We start from the raw sequence: 14,973 nt of genomic DNA on the forward strand, positions 1-14,973 counted from the left end.
ACAAATTGAAAATTTAATAAAGTAAGTTCACTTCTAATTTCTTTGGAAGAAAGAAGCTAATTATATTTAGTTCTGTAATTATAACTTTAATTAAAATATAATGCAAAATATTCCATAAAGTAAAAACAGTGCTGAGTAATAATAAAATGAAGACTTTAAGACAATTCACTCTTTGGATAAAAATTTATAATTTAAATTGAATAGTTTGATATTCTAGTTTCCAAAAAAAGTCATCTTTTCATTGTAATTTTAATTTAGTCATATTATAATGGCTAATTATATTCATTTGTAGTTTTAAACATATGACTTCTAGTTATTATGTCATGAAACCTTTATTTCCCACCTGTTTTAGTCATTTCTCTTTAACCATGGATGTTAAAGAAACAAACAAACTGGCTATATTTCTTATTTAACCTCCACCCTTACTCCTTGCATATCCCATTTTACTATATGTGGGTTTGATTTGGAGAATGGATTATAGCTTCCAATGTCTCAAATACTTGATAGCTCAGACAGACTTAAGGGTATATTCACAAATCCATCACTTTGCCTGACTGGCAGAGAGAAGGTTTGATTGCTTCAGGCAGAGACCTAGATAAAAAGAAATTTGGGTTTTATAAGATGAAATTAGGGAGGTGTTGAAATGACCTTCTGGTGCTATTTTTAATAATCATTTACTTTCAAGAACTTCCTGGAGAAATCATGTTAAGTAATAGCTTTATCAAAATAAGGGCCATTGCAGAAAATTAGGTATTTATTTCAAAGCCTACCAGACTATCATATTCATTTATCAGTTCCTTTAGGACTCAGTTATTTTTCCATTTTTTGCACAAATCTGGTAGGAATCTGAGATTAGATTGAACTCAGGGCATCTTGATTCTAGGACTACTGCAAAATCCACTTCTATTTGCCTCTAAAGGGGTACATAGGTTTTACTAACTGCTAAAGGGGTCTATGATACATAATGATTAAGAACTTATGAATCAATCCAATACCACTTAATTCTTTAATGATTTCAGATAATCAAAATTTGCATATTCTTTGATCCAGCAGTGTTTCTACTGGGCTTTTATCCCAAAGAAATCTTAAAGGGAGGAAAGGGACCCACATGCCCTTGTGGCAACCTTTTTCATAGTGGCAAGAAAGTGGAAACTGAGTGGATGCCCATCAGTTGGAGAATGGCTGAATAAGTTATGATATGTGAATGTTATGGAATATTATTGTTCGGTAAGAAATGACCAGCAGGATGATTTCAAAGAGGACTGGCGAGACTTACACGAACTGATGCTGAGTGAAATGAGCAGAACCAGGAGGTCATTGTACCCAGCAACAACAAGATTTATGTAATCAATTTTGATGGGCAAAGATCTTTTCAGCAATGAAATGATTCAGGTCAGTTCCTGTAAAGTACGGGCTGGCTCCCTGGGGGGGCTTCAGAGTCAGCCAGAGTCAGGATGAATTAAAGTCCTTAGTCTTTAGGGGGAGAAGTGAAGGATATAGGCAAGCTGTCATAAGGCTTGCCAAAGATCTTTTTTGGATTCTGGAGTCCAGAGTCTCCAGCTTCTCTCCTCCTCATCCTGACACCAAGTGACTCTCTGGCCCCTCTCTCTCTCTCTCTCTTTGCCCTCCAATCCTTGCCTATGATTTTCTTAACACCAAGCATTCAGCAAGCACCCCAAAACAAGAAGAGCCATTTATCCAAACATATGCTAATAGAGTCATTGTCTCACATTGAATTGGTAATTAGCCTTAAGTGCACTATTGTCTGATTCAAGCATACCTTTTTTGGAGTTTCAGCCCTCTACAAGTTCCAGTGATGAAGAGAGCCATCTATATCTAAAGAGAGGACTGTGGGAACTGAGTATGGATTACAATATAGAATGTTCACTCTTTTTGTTGTTGTTTACTTGCATTTTGTTTTCTTTCTCATTTTTTTTTCCTTTTTGATCTGATTTTTCTTATCACAAAACTTTTAAATGTTTAAGACAGTATTTGAATACCTATCTCATAATTCCAAATTTATTTTTTCCTTGAACAGTCTACTTAGTTGCCCCCTTCTCCCTGAAGTGTTCTCTAGTCATACCCTATAAATATAGGCCTACACATGAATAAAAGTGTTCTCTCCCTCCTAAATTTCCTTAGAATACTTTTTTTTCATCATCTCATATTTGCCCCTTTCATATATCCTCTCTTGTGTTATCTCTGACCTTTCCTCAAGTCTGTGATCAGAATACTGTATCCATATATATATATATAATTTAGCTCCAATACCTAATATAATACCCTGCATACACTATTTGCTTTTAAATGGTTCATTGAATTTAACATTGGGGTAAAATGGAATCAACAGATTAATATTATACATTTATCTAATTAGACATAGAATAACAAGTATTGGTTCTTAAAATCTCTTTTTTCTTTGTTGGTACTCCCTAGGGAGAGTTAGTCATTTGTGGAAGCTAAATTCTCCCAAATTCTCTTTAGTAATGTTCCCAGAAATGTTGTCCATGTAAAAGACGCTAATGAGAAGATATAGGATCCTTAGTAGACTGAAGCTAATATGATTCAATTGTGTACTTCTATGGCAGTCAAATATAATTAAGAAAAAGGATAATTCTAGGAATTAGTAAATGATAATCTCATACTGCTTATCCCTGGGTAATGGATCAATTAACAGAGCATTTATTAAGCATTTACTATGGACCAGGCACTTTTTAAGGCCTAAGACATGAAATAGTCCCTGATCTCAAAGGTCCTATATTCTATGGGGGAAGCTTCCCCCATATACATATATGACTCTGTAGATAATATACACAAAAATTAATGCTCAGTCATTGGGACCATCAAGAAAAGCCTCATGTGGAAGATGGATTTGAACTGAGCTCAAGACCATGTTCAATACATTCTGTTCACTTCTAGGTTCAACATTTTAGAAAGGGCATTTGGCAAATGGCAGAATACATAGGTAAGAACAACCAAGGTATTAGAATGTATCACTTATGAGACTGTGTGTGTGTGTGTGTGTAATTGAAGAACTTCCAGCAGCTTCCTGCAGTAAAGATAAGTGAAGAATTTCAAAGGATGTATCCAACCTAGAATGACGGCGTTTATTGCCGTTCAAACCATTGATGTTTAAACAAATGGTTGCTTGATGTGTGGTTCCTCCCGGAACTAGGAGTCTGCTGTTTTTGGTACGAATAACATCCAATAAAAAAGGGGGGGGCACCTACCTCTTAATGTACCTCAAACACATGATGTAATCTAAAAGACCCTATAAAGACTGTATACCTTATCCCCTTCTTTAGCCCTTCTACCGTGAGCTCTCTTTCCCTCCTCGCGGTGGAACTGCTCATTCTCATGAGAATTAATTAAATAAACAACTTTTCTGCTTTTTACTTTGAGAGGTCTCTGAGTAATCATTTTTGGATAGGATTTCTATCCCTCACAAGACCAAACTTGTTTGCTAAATTAGTTTTGATTGCAGGACCTACACTAACTTCATGGCCCTCCTCTTCACTACACTTCACTTCATGGCCATTCCAGGAAAAAAACCATATATCCAGCTCCATCTTCAGTTAGCCAGCCTTCATTTGCCAGTCTTGTTTCACCCAGGGATGTTATTTGGATGTGATACCTGTTGAGTTCTTTCACAAAAAAGTGTTCCTCTTTTAGGTCTGCTGGATTTTGTGCTGTCTATAAATGGAAAGTTGATTCATGCATAGTTAGAAGTAGCTCAGTGTTTGGGAGGTTCTTTTAAAAAGTGTGGGAGAGGAGAGATATTAAAGTGACTATCAAACTGAAGATCTAGGATTGTTGTGCTGACCTCACTGTTGTATGGCTTGATTCTTGGACAGAATATGAGCACCCTGCCAGGAAACCAAATGTTTCCCATTTGAATTGTCTTGGGAAGGTTCTGAAGATCACATGGCAGACCCTGAGATGCTTCCTCCAAATAAAAATGCCAAACATTCCAACTTTACTGTGGAGAGTACAACTCAGTTGGGCTGCCCACATTGTTCGAATGCCCAATTTTTACTTGCCAAAAATATTATTTTATGGAGAATTGACGCTGGGAAAGTGTTCAAAAGGCAGCTGGAAAAAGAAACATGAGAACATTCTCAAGTTCTCTCTTATGAACTTTAGAATTGATTGTTTGACACGGGAGACACTAGCACAGGACCACCCAGCATGGTGTGCCCTCATCAGAATAGGTGCTGTGCTCTAGGAGCAAAAAAGAATTCAATTAGCACAGGTGATGCACAATGTTTGATGCACAAAATTCATAAGGACTATTTTTGTCCAACCTGTGGCAGAGCATTTGAGTTCATATTGGTCTGATAGCAAAAGCTGGACACTAACTTGAATCTGACATAGTGATGTCATTTTTGTCCTTTTCAACAATGAAGGGCAACAATCAACCAACCTCTGCTGTATATGACTGAAGCTATGAAGAAAAAGAAAGAAGAGAGAGTGACAGCTTGAAGAGGGTAGTGAAGTAAAAAAAAAAAAGGGGGGGTCTTTTTTAAGGATCAATAATAATGATGTTAATAATAATAATCGACATCTCTAGTGCATTCAAAATAAATAAAGTGCTTTACAAATATGATCTCACTTGAGCTTCACAACCTAGTAAGATATTTCCTACTACTGTTATTATTCCTGATTTTGCGACAAAGAAATTGGACTTCAGAGAGATTTAGGGACTTACTCATGATTATATAGCTAATTTTAGAGGCAGGATTTTAACTCAGGTTTTCCTGATTCTAAACCTTGCATTGTCTTGTCATTCTGCTGCAGATGTTCAAGAAAGATTTGAGTGTGTTTGGTAGGAGACAATGGTAAAAGAGATATTGAAGACAGGATCCCAACATCTCACTCCATTTTCCTCCATTCTCAGCTGCTGATTCCCTTTCCCTCAAAAGCAGATTTGCAGCTAATATCATCCCCATAATTTGTGCTGATTCAGTTCTCTTTTTTCATACTCCTTCTGGGCTTATTGTCTGTAACTCACAATTAGCACCTTATTCTACCCTGTCTTATTTGCTTAATTGCTTGCGCCACACAATTTAGCAGTTTACTCCAAACTGAGACAGAAATTGTCTCATTATGTATATCTTATCTTCTTAACTAGATTGGTCCTCTCAAAGAATTTTACAATCTGTCTGCTTTTTACTTTCCTGAATGGTGGCACCCAGCACACAGCCAGGTATAGTATTGGAGCTGAATAAATCATGGACTCTCCAATTCAGTAGCTAGATGGCACAACTGATAGAGTGTTTAGGCATGGAATCAGGAATGCTCATCTCCCTGAATTCAAAGGTGGCCTCAGGGGTTATTTATGTGACTTGTCCAATGTCACATAGAAGAAAGTAGAAAGTAGAAAGTAGACTTTCTGGCTGTCTGACATTGGGCAAGTCATATGAATAGTTCTATTGACTTGTTAGATCTGTAAAAGAGTTTGGACGATTCCAAATCTCACTCCATAGATTCCTACTCAATTCTCACAGAGCTCAGACATGATTAACCTTACACTCAAACATGATTTGAGCTAATTATATAATTTTACTTCAGTTTCTTTATTTCTACCCTTCTGCATTGCCTTCTGTAATTCTTTAGCACTTATTCCTTGCCCTGCTTCATTTGCGAATTGCTTCCCACATCCATTCTGCACTTCTCCCCGATGGCAGAATGTCCTTCATTATATATCGTATCTTCGCTCTATTCCTCTCAATTCTTCATTGTCGCTTCCTTTCCTTTCCTATTCCTTCAGCTTCTATTTCCGTTGTATTCCTGTTCTTACTTCCTTCATTGCTTAGCTCACAACTTAGATGTTTCCTGAATCCGATGTCCTTCCTGTAATTCAAAGTGCTTTCATGTTATTTCGCTAGCTTTACCAATTCACTGTTTATACTTTCTCTTCCTGCACTTGGCTAGTCATTGAATATTCTTCTTGTAGTCATAAAATGGCTGTGAGCATGGAATCCAAATCCTCCTTATTTCCTTGCCATTCATTGCGTTCCTTCACAATTCTATATTAAACAAATGACACAAAATATCTTCTTTTCTTCCTTCTCCTTTTTTTCCTTCCTTATCTGATCCTATTGCTGATAATTTCCTTCACATTTTCCTTCCTTACACTTCTGTTAATTTCCTCCTTCTGTTTCCTCGCTTCCTTCATATGTTCAACTTCCTTACTCTTCTTCGTCTTCCATATCCTTCCTTCTTTTCCTTCCTTCCTTCCTTCCTTCTATTCCTTCCTTCCTTCCTTCCTTCCTTCTTTATTTCAGCTCTTCCTTCCTTCCTTCTTTATTTCTTCCTTCCTTCCTTCCTTCCTTCTTTATTTCCTTTCCTTCCTTCCTTCCTTCCTTCTTTATTTTCTTTATTTCCTTCCTTCCTTCCTTCCTTCTTTATTTTCTTTATTTCCTTCTTTATTTCCTTCCTTCCTTCCTTCCTTCCTTCCTTCTTTATTTCCTTCCTTCCTTCCTTCCTTCCTTCTTTTTTTCTTCCTTTTCCTTCCTTCCTTCCTTCCTTCTTTATTTCCTTCCTTCCTTCCTTCCTTCCTTCCTTCTTTCCTTCCTTCCTTCCTTCCTTCCTTCCTTCTTTTTTTCCTTCCTTCTTTATTTCTTCTTTCCTTCCTTCCTTCCTTCCTTCTTTATTTCCTTCCTTCCTTCCTTCCTTCCTTCCTTCTTTTTTTTCTTCCTTCCTTCCTTCCTTCTTCTTTATTTCCTTCCTTCTCTTCCTTCCTTCTTTTTCCTTCCTTCCTTCTTTGTTCTTTCCTTCCTTCCTTCACTTCCTTTATTTCCTTCCTTCTTCTCATTTCCTTCCTTCCCCTCTTCCTTCTTTTCTTCCTTCCTTCCTTCGCTTCTTCTTTTTCCTTCCTTCCTTCCTTCCTTCTTTATTTCCTTCCTTCTTCCTTCCTTCCTTCTTTATTCCTTCTTCCTTCTCCTTCCTTCTTTTCCTTCTCTTCCTCTTCCTTCTTTATTCCTTCCTTCCTTCCTTCCTTCCCTTCCTTCCTTCTTTATTTCCTTCCTTCCTTCCTTCCTTCCTTCCTTCCTTCCTTTCCTTCCTTCTTTCTTCCTTCCTTCCTTTCTTCCTTCTTTCTTTCCTTCTTTCCTTCCTTCCTTCCTTCCTTCCTTCTTTATTTCCTTCCTTCCTTCCTTCCTTCCTTCCTTCCTTCTTTATTTCCTTCCTTCCTTCTTTCCTTCTTTCCTTCCTTCCTTCCTTCTTCCTTCCTTCCTTCCTTCCCTTCCTTCTTTATTTCTTCTTCCTTCCTTCCTTCCTTCTTTCATTTCTTCCTTCCTTTTCTTCCTTCCTTCTCTTTCCTTCCTTCCTTCCTTCCTTCCTTCTTTTTTTCTTTTTCCTTCCTTCCTTCCTTCCTTCTTCTTCTTTGTTTCCTTCCTTCCTTCCTTCCTTCCTTCCTTCCTTCTTTTATTTCCTTCCTTCCTTCTTCCTTCCTTCCTTCCTTCCTTCCTTCCTTCACTTCTCTTTGTTCTTCTTCTCCTTCCTTCCTTCTTTTCTTTTCCTTCCTTCTTCTTTCCTTCTTTATTTCATCTTCTTCCTTCCTTCCTTCCTTCCTTCTTTTTCCTTCTTTCTTCCTTCCTTCACTTCTTCCTTTATTTTCCTTCCTTCTTCCTTCCTTCCTTCCTCTTCCTTCTTTGTTTCCTTCCTTTCTTCCTTCCTTCCCTCCTTCCTTCTTTTATTTCTTCCTTCCTTCCTTCCTTCCTTCCTTCTTCTGTTCTTCCTTCTTCCTTCCTTCCTTCCTTCTCTTTTCCTTCCTTCCTTCTATCCTTCCTTCCTTCCTTCTTTGTTCTTCCTTCCTTCCTTCCTTCCTTCCTTCCTTTTTATTTCCTTCCTTCCTTCCTTCCTTCCTTCCTTCTTTTTTCTTCCTTCTTCTTCCTTCCTTCCTTCCTTCTTATTCTCTTCCTTCCTTCCTTCCTTCCTTCCTTCCTTCTTTATTCTCCTTCCTTCCTTCCTTCCTTCCTTCCTTCCTTCTTTTCCTTCCTTCCTTCCTTCCTTCCTTCCTTCTTTTTCCTTCCTTCCTTCCTTCTTCCTTCTTTATTTCTTCCTTCCTTCCTTCCTTCTTCTTTCTTCCTTCCTTCTTCCTTCCTTCCTTCCTTCCTTTTTTCCTTCCTTCTTCCTTCTTCTTCCTTTTTCCTTCCTTCCTTCCTTCTTCCTTCCTTCCTTTTTTTCCTTCCTTCCCTTCCTTCTTCCTTCTTTTTTCTTCCTTCCTTCCTTCTTCCTTCCTTCCTTCTTTTTTCCTTCCTTCCCTTCTCTTCCTTCCTTTTTCCTTCTTCCTTCCTTCCTTCCTTCCTTCTTTATTTCCTTCCTTCCTTCTTCCTTCTTCCTTCTTTCTCTTCCTTCCTTTCCTTCCTTCGCTTCCTTCCTTCCTTCTTTCCTTCCATTCTTTTTCCTTCCTTTCCTTCCTTCCTTCCTTCTTTATTTCCTTCCTTCCTTCCTTCCTTCCTTCCTTCCTTCCTTCTTTATTTCCTTCCTTCCTTCCTTCCTTCCTTCCTTCCTTCTTTATTTCCTTCCTTCCTTCCTTCCTTCCTTCCTTCCTTCTTTATTTCCTTCCTTCCTTCCTTCCTTCCTTCCTTCCTTCTTTATTTCCTTCCTTCCTTCCTTCCTTCCTTCCTTCCTTCCTTCTTTATTTCCTTCCTTCCTTCCTTCCTTCCTTCTTTATTTCCTTCCTTCCTTCCTTCCTTCCTTCCTTCTTTATTTCCTTCCTTCCTTCTTCTTCCTTCCTTCTTTATTTCCTTCCTTCCTTCCTTCCCTTCCTTCCTTCTTTTCCTTCCTTCCTTCCTTCCTTCCTTCCTTCCTTCTTTATTTCCTTCTCTTCCTTCTTCCTTCCTTCCTTCTTTATTCCTTCCTTCCTTCCTTCCTTCCTTCCTTCCCTTCTTTATTTCCTCTTCCTTCCTTCCTTCCTTCTTTTCCTTCCTTCCTTCCTTCCTTCCTTCCTTCTTTATTTCCTTCCTTCCTTCCTTCCTTCCTTCCTTCTTTTTTTTCCTTCCTTCCTTCCTTCCTTCCTTCCTTCTTTATTTCCTTCCTTCCTTCCTTCCTTCCTTCTTTCCTTCCTTCCTTCCTTCCTTCCTTCCTTCTTTATTTCCTTCCTTCCTTCCTTCCTTCCTTCTTTATTTCCTTCCTTCCTTCCTTCCTTCCTTCTTTCCTTCCTTCCTTCCTTCCTTCCTTCCTTCTTTATTTCCTTCCTTCCTTCCTTCCTTCCTTCCTTCTTTATTTCCTTCTTTCAGATTTGAACTCACATCCTCCTGACTTCAGGATGTCATCTGGCTGCCCTGATATCTTAGAGTTACCCATTAGTCTTTGGGATTTGACTCTTTATAGTTTCCTTCTCTTGATCCTTTTTCACCATGTGGGGCCAACCTAGAATTCTTTGTATTGTAGTAGACTTTAAAACCCGGGGAAAAGGCAGGAGGGAGGGTGAAAGAGAGGGTAGAACATTCCATTCATTTGTCATTTAATCATTATCTTGAGTCATGCCTAATTTTTTAACCTCATTTGGAGTTTTGTTGGTGAAGATTTTGAAGTAATTTTCCATTTCATTCTCCAGCTCACTTTACAGATGAAGAAACTGAGGTAAACAAGGTTAAGTCACTGGACAAGGGTTACACCATAAGTAAATGTCTGAGGCCGGATTTGAATTCAGGAGGATGAGTGTGCCCAAATTCAGGCCTGGCAGTTTATCCATTCCATCATCTTGCTGCCCTTACCTTACCTCCCAACAAAATCATTTTATTCTCATTAGATTATTTGAAACATCCTCATGACTTTTAGGGGATCTAGAATTCCTGGTTTGGTGGAAATGCTTAAGACCAAAATAGGCCAAACATTTTGCAAGCATTGAAATATTCTGAGTGAAGAGACTGTTGAATCAAAGTAATAAAGATGTTTTTAGCCTGACAAAAAGAAAAAGAAAACAGACCAATGACCGATCCAACCTAGAGGATTGTTCTTAAAGACAAATGACATGGACTTGATAACTTAGAGTGTGTTGAAGATCTGTACATTTGCGACCAAATATGGTGAATCAACTCACACATGTGTGAATGATTTCTAGTCTTGAACTCTTGAACTATTTACTTGTTAAATGAATTAATTTGATGTGTAAGTGGAACAATTTTTAAGTTAAACAGGAAATCAATGAAGTCCAATAAATGCAGACAGAGAAGCAAATAGAATACCAACAAAACCACCCCCCCCAAACAGTTGAAAGTGTAGTTTATTTTAAAGAATTACTAAATCTTATAGTTGGAATTAAATAAATTACAATTTAATTCAATAAACATTTGCTAATCACTTTCTATGGTCGGAGAATTGTGATAACTACAGGGGATACAGAGATATTTATGAAATCATCCCTACCTCCAAGAAAATTACAATCTACAGGGGTAGCTAGCTGATGCAATAGAGTACCAGCCCTGAATTCAGGAGAACCTGAGTTCAAATCTGACCTCAGACACTTAACGTTTTCTAAGTCACTGAAACCCAATTGCCTCAGGGAAAGAAAAAGAAATTACATTCTACTTGGTGGGGCTGGGGAAAAGGAGGATAAATATACATTTCCAAATGTATGGGGAGAGACTCAGGATAAAAAAAGGAAACTTTTTATGCTTTGAAGGAAGTTTAGAATGCTTTGAGGAAGTGATGAAGATGGAGTACAAAGAAGGAATATTGGAAATATCCTATTCATACTTCCATTTAAAGCACAAATCCCCCTAAAACATTTCCAGTAATCCAGCCTCTGATGAACACCTCCATTTTGGGATAGCTAAAATTCATAGGAAGCTTTTGGTTATGTGTAATGGAAATAAATGGGAAGACATATGATGGAAAAGCATGGCAGATTTGGAATCAGTCAAACTGAGTCTGAATTTTGACTCTGTAACTTACAAACTGTGTCACCTAAGGGAAAGAACTTAATCTGCCTGGATCTCACTTTCCTTATTTCTAAAATAGATGAGTAAGATGACCATTAGGGTCCCTTTTAGTTCTGTCTATATTTCTAAAATTTGTAATCCTAAAAAAGAAAAAAAAATCTGTCCCTTTGACATTTTAAACAAACATTCTTTTATTTCAATGACAGCAATGAAACAATGTTAATGCTTATGATATAGAGGAAAATGTATGAGGCACCAAGGATACATAAATCGATTTGACACATAACCTGACCTCAAGGAACTGTAAAATAACATGGCTAGATTCAATGGTCCTTGCCATCTCGAAAATTTATGGTTTTATCATCCAAGAATTTACAATGAGGGAAATACCACTTAAATCTGATCATAATACAAGGAAAACTGCTAGAAGTACAAAGAAGGGAGCCACACAAAATGTTACAAAAATGATGAGGCAAGAATTACTTTTACCTGGGAGAGTGAAGGAAGTCTTCTTGGAGGCGACAGTGTAAGACACTGAGAGATCTAAAAGTTGGAGATGAGAGGAAAAGGGCTCTTTCAAATATGAAACCAACTTAAGTAAAATTTTCAGAGGGGGAGAAACAGGAGGAAAAAGAGAACAGAGACTAATAAAAGAAAACAGAAACCAGAGAGTAATGTATGAAGAATACACAAAAGGGGAGTTGGAATCAGATTGTGGATGGCCTTGAATGTGGGGATCATATCTTTCCTATTCTCCATCTTCTGTCCTATCTTTCAGACTTTAACATTCAAGATTCCCATTCTCAAGTTCTCACATAAGCTTCTCATCGCATGTGAAGGAATTAGTCAAATTGGTTTTGTGGTTTTTGCTATTCTTTTTAATCCTAAAGACAATGATCAAAGTCTTCCACAACAAGGAGATGTCTCATCTGTGTCCATCCTATACAGGATCTTAACTGAACAGTTTGTTTCCTAGGAAGTATCTAAACTTTGCTTAAAGGTGTAAAAAAAAAAAAAAAAAAAAAAAAAAAAAAAAAGTGTCACCCATGGTCATTATCACTTCTGTCCCTGAGAATGAAGATAATTAGTCCATTTTTTTTTTGAGGGGGAGAATAGTCACCCTTTGGCAAAATGACCTGAAAATACATCTGAGAATGCATTATTTGAACTTTTCCTTGAAGGTTTTCTCAAGCTCACTTTTTACAAAGTGTTAAAAAAAAATAGTTGGTGTTGCTATTGAAACTAGAAGTATCAGTAAAAACTCTGTTCATTTTCCTCAGTTTTAAGCCTTTGCTTTAACAAATTAATAGGGATGGGTGGGCCCTTACTGAAGAGCTTTCTACCTCTCGTATCATAGGAAGAAGGCACCAATTTGGGAGGCTGCAAGTTCCAACTACAGAGGGTTCTAGAAAGAAAAAAAAAAAGACTTCATACTAGGTAGGAAAAAAACAAACCAGAGCAGCTAGGTGGTATAGTGGATAGAGCACCAGCCCTGAAGTCAGGAGGACCTGAGCTCAAATCTGGTTTCAGACATTAACACTTCCTAGCTGTGTGACCCTGGGCAAGTCACTTAATCCCACTTAATCCCAGCTTCAGGGGAAAAAAAGAGACGCAAGAAATAAAAACTTCTGTTTTCTGGGCTCATTTGGGCACATATAGTATACAACAGAGTCCTTATGTTACATAAATTTATAATGTAGTCATGAAGACAAAACACACAAAATAAAGAGGAATCAAACGATGCCGATGCCATGTGATTCAGTGCTAAATTATGGATCACAGAATCCAAGGACTTTAGTTATTCAATAAGTGTATTTAACATTTCTGCTATCTTCTAATAGATACAAAGATAAAACTAAAATAGCTCATATATCCTAAAGAAATATATATTCATTTGATGAAAGCAACATGTCCCTAACAAGTACATACAATTATGTGCAAAATGAAAACAAGTTTATATTTTGAGACACATGAAGGGATGAAGAAAGGCTTTCTACTAACCATGGAGAATTAATCTGAAATCATTGTACTTTTGAAGGACATAACAATACTTCAATTGAACTGGTCTTCATTGTAATCCTATGTATTTTTTTTTCAAGTATTAAAATCCATTATTCTGAGAAGGGATGCACAGGTTTCGACAAACTGTCAAAATGAGAGTCAAAGGTGAGGTGGCAATTCAAATAGCAAAAAAAAAAAAAAAAAAAAAATACTTAAAACTTTTGATGTTGAAAGTGGTACTTGAGCTAAGTATGGAAGAACACTAATAATTCTGAAAACAATTTGAAGAGTGAGATTATTCCATGAATTTGGAATAGACTAGCAAAGGCATAGAGGTAAGTGATGGAGTGTCCAAATCAGGCATAGCATAAATGTGAATTTGCCTGGACCATAGATTTAAAGAAAGATAAGAAATAATAAATTGGTGTGGAAAGGCAAGTGTAACCCAGTTTGGGAACCTGTTTGGGTTTAATCCTAGAATTGTCCCAGAATATTGTCAGAAATGGCCTATGAGGATTGGAAAAACTTGGTAGAGAAAATTGAATTGGTGTAGATTTTTTCTTTCTTTTTTAATTAAAGCTTTTTAATTTTCAAAACATATGCATGGATAATTTATCAACATTAACTCTTGCAAAATATTTTGTTCCAATCTCACCCTTCCTACCTCTCCCTCCCCTAGATGGCAAGTAATCCAATACAACTTAAACATGGTATAATATATGGTAAATCAAATATATGCAGACATATCTATACAATTATCCTGTTGCACAAGAAAAAAATAAATAAATAAAAATGAGAAAGAAAATGCAAGCAAACAACAACAAAAAGAGTAAAAATGCTATGTTGTAATCTATATCCATTTCCCATAGACTTCTAATCTGGGTATATATGGCTCTCCTCATCACAAGATCATTAGAACTGACCTGGATCATCTCACTGTTGAAAAGAGCCACATCCATCAGAATTGATCACTGTACAATCCTGTTGTTGCTGTGTTCAGAGATCCCCCAGTTCTGCTAATTTCACTTAGCATCAGTACATGTCTCTCCAGGTCTCTCTGATATCATCCTGCTAATTGTTTTTTATAGAACAATAATATACCATAACATTCATATACCATAAATTATTCAGCTATTATCCAACTAATAGGCAACCACTCAGTTTCCAGTTTCTAGTCACTACAAAAAGGGCTACCACAAACATTTTTGCACATGTGGGTCCCTTTCCCTCCTTTAAGATCTCTTTGGGATATAAACCCAGGAGAAACACTCCTGGGAAGCATAAGCACAGTTTGATATATTTTTTTTTGAGCATAGTTCCAAATTGCTCTCCAGAATGGCTGGATCTGTTCACAGTTCCACCAACAATATATTAGTGTCCCAGTTTTCTCACATCCCCTCCAACAGTCATCATTATCTTTTCCTGTCATCTTAGCCAATCTGAGAGGTATATAGTGGTACCTCAGAATTGTCTCAATTTGCATTTCTCTGATCAATAGTGATTTGTAGCACCTTTCTATATGACTAGAAATAATTTCAACTTCTTCATCGGAAAACTATCTGTTCATATACTTCGACCATTTATCAATTGGAGAATGGCTTGAATTCTTATAAATTTGAGTCAGTTCTCTATAAATTTTAGAAATGAAACCTGTATAAGAATCTTTGAATGTAAAAATGTTTTCGCAGTTTATTGTTTCTCTTCTAATCTTGTCTGCATTAGTTTTGTTTGTACAAAAATTTTAACAATGTAATCAAAATTATATATTTTGTGATCAATAATTATCTCTAGTTCTTCTTTGGCCACAAATTCCTTTCTCCTTCACAGATATGAGAGGTAAACTATCCTATGTTCTTCTAACTTTTTTATAATATCATTCTTTATGTCTACATCATGAACCTATTTTATCTTGGTATAAGGTGATAGGTGTGGGTTAATACCTAGTTTCTGCCATGTTAGTTTCCAATTTTTCCAGCAGTTTTTGTCAAATAGTGAATTCTTATTACAAAAGCTGGGGTCTTTGGGTTTGTCAAACACTAGATTACTATAGTCCTTGATTATTTTGTCCTGTGAACCTTGC

The sequence above is a fragment of the Sarcophilus harrisii genome, chromosome 1 (assembly GCF_902635505.1).
Source record: "Sarcophilus harrisii chromosome 1, mSarHar1.11, whole genome shotgun sequence".
NCBI lineage: Eukaryota > Metazoa > Chordata > Mammalia > Dasyuromorphia > Dasyuridae > Sarcophilus > Sarcophilus harrisii.